Below are 2,456 nucleotides of genomic sequence, written 5' to 3'. Positions count from 1 at the left end.
TGCATCATTTTTAACCTAAGTTGACTTTTGGTTAACTATTGACTTTTTGATCAACCAGTTGACCAAAGTCAATAAGCTAATTTGTAATTGCCCTGAGCCAAATGTGTATCATATCATATCATTTCAAGAATGGTTAGTTGATTATTATGTTTGTTCTAGGCCATGGTTTACCATCCATTTAATTGATATTTTTCCATTTTTTGTATTGACTAAGTCTACGTGGAATTAAAGCTTGAACATGTTGACTATGACATCCATTTCATATAGCACTCATAAGGGCATTACACACATTTTGGGTCTAGCAAAACAAGTGGGGTTTGATTTGAATTGGAATCATAAATTTGAGTTTGAATCACAATTAAGCTTTTTCATTACACAAGAATGATCACATGAGCTTATCCATAAACATTCTTCATTACAAGCATAAAATCATTTTACATAAACTAATCCATTTCCTAATAACTACTACGTCATCATAGCATGCTACATGTTCGCATGTTACATAGCTTGAATCAAAAGTAAAAAAAAGGAAGAAGCTTTGAACTTGACAGCCCGTCAATCCACCATGCCATGATGTTTCCATAGGCCTCCACAATACTATGACTTGTCTTGCCACCATAATCTCACCTTTTCCTACAACATCATAACAACATAACAACATAGCAAACCAATCAGTCCAACTTACAAGCTTTATTAGCATTTTTTCCAAGTCAGTTACATGATCTAAAGAAAACCTAATACTAACCATTATTCAAGTATCCACATCAGAACCAACATTATGCTAATGACCTAGTTTTCCTAACTAACAACTTAGAAATCAATTCTAGCATTTAACAATTTGGCAATCCATCACACTATTGTGATTGGCTAATCCTAAAAGAATAAAAACAAGTAGCATATATCAGCAATAACAACATAATAGACAGTCCACAAACTCATAACAATGACCATCATATCATGCAGGCCCAAGTAAACAAAGAATACGAGTGTAAAATAAAACTAGGTACAAGTTGTACTATATCCCAAGACAATACAAATACAAGTTGTAGTATATATCACATGTATCATTCACCCTCAATTGCCCTATAAATTGAGCACTCTAGTCACACTTTGAGATTAAGCTTTGCAACCACTAAAACTCTGCCAGAATCACACCTCACAATTGAATGGTTCACGATTCATTTTCCAAAAAAAAAAACTTCACCAATCATTTTCCACTTTTTCACCAATCATCTTCTTCGGTCACTCTCGGAATCTCTCTCACCAAACCCTCACCTAAAGCTCAATGTTGCAGCCATTAAAGCTTCACCTTGAAGCTTCAAGTGTGCTTGAGCTAAGCCTCTAAAACTTCCACTCTCATCGATTCACAAATTCACTCACATAAGCTCTCTCAAACCTTGTAGTCTCTCAATCTCTCTCAAGCGATCTCAATCAACCACTCACCCTAAACCTCTTAATCCCTCACTCTCAGAACAATATTAATAACTCAGAGCAGAAGAGAAGAGAAGAAGATTTTGAAAAGGGGAAAGGAAGCAATGAATTGAAGAGTACCTGATTTAACCTTCATCTCCGTCGTCATCACCTTCGTCTCCGGCAAGTAGGGCTCCAATTATTCTGCTCCATTTTGCTTAAATTTGCTTACCAAGATGTAGCTCCTTGTGTCAGGAATCAAAGCCCTCTCATTAGAGGCTTTGATCCATCGTGGTCTTCATTTAATTTCTGGTTTTGTAGATTAGGGTTCATACACTTTTTGTTTCGATTTGGCCTTTATATTTGGTATTAGGTTCAGTGACTATAAGATTTGAATGGAGGGGGTGAAATCGAATAGAATGATGCAATCAATTTCATGTTTGGCCCTTCGTCATCGCCAGAGGCGATTCCGGCGCGACGGAGTTGATTAGAGGCTCCGACGATGAAATATGTTAGAGGAGAGAGCATTGAAGTGATGTATGAATGCATGTGAGTTGAATCCAAGCAAGCTGACCCCTCCCTCATTTTGCTTTGGTTTAAATTCGGTTGGGACTCATGCCCATGGACTTGCTAGTAGCACCCTTGAGTCCACTTGGTGCACCCTCCCTGTGTGAGTAAGGAGTGAATAGGCCTCTGCATGCGTTGTCCCATCCGCAATCATGTTCAAACACCTCCAAACTGCTTCCTGTACCCCTCTGTTCAGGGCTTAAGGCCAGTGGGCCTTGGATTGGGCCTCTGCGCCCAAACTCCTTTTGACATACCACTATTTTCTGCTTTGCAACCCCTGGCTTTTGATTTTAATTTCTGGATTTTTTGTTATTTACTTCTTATTTGTTTCTTTTTTTAATTTCTTTTCAAAATTGTTTTACACTTTAATTTTCTTTCAATCTCTTGATGTTTAATTTTCCACTTATTTTCTACTATCCAATTCTTTTTTCTATTATTTGATTAATTGATTTTTAATCCTTTTGATTCTATTTTCTTTC

At 36.9% G+C, this 2,456-nt stretch overlaps 1 long non-coding RNA gene across 1 annotated transcript; it reads right to left on the bottom strand.

The window, feature by feature from the left end:
- Positions 1-338: 338 nt before the first annotated feature.
- On the bottom strand, positions 339-2,137 carry LOC127129714 (uncharacterized). The gene is made up of 2 exons (XR_007806385.1): positions 1,552-2,137; positions 339-633 (listed from the first exon to the last, which is right to left on the bottom strand). It is a non-coding gene; the product is annotated as an uncharacterized LOC127129714 (long non-coding RNA).
- Between the last annotated feature and the right edge of the window lie 319 nt (positions 2,138-2,456).

The sequence above is a fragment of the Lathyrus oleraceus genome, chromosome 1 (genome assembly GCF_024323335.1).
Source record: "Lathyrus oleraceus cultivar Zhongwan6 chromosome 1, CAAS_Psat_ZW6_1.0, whole genome shotgun sequence".
Taxonomy (NCBI): domain Eukaryota; kingdom Viridiplantae; phylum Streptophyta; class Magnoliopsida; order Fabales; family Fabaceae; genus Lathyrus; species Lathyrus oleraceus.
The sequence above is the reverse complement of the archived record's forward strand: the minus strand, read 5'-3'. Positions and strand labels throughout refer to the sequence as shown.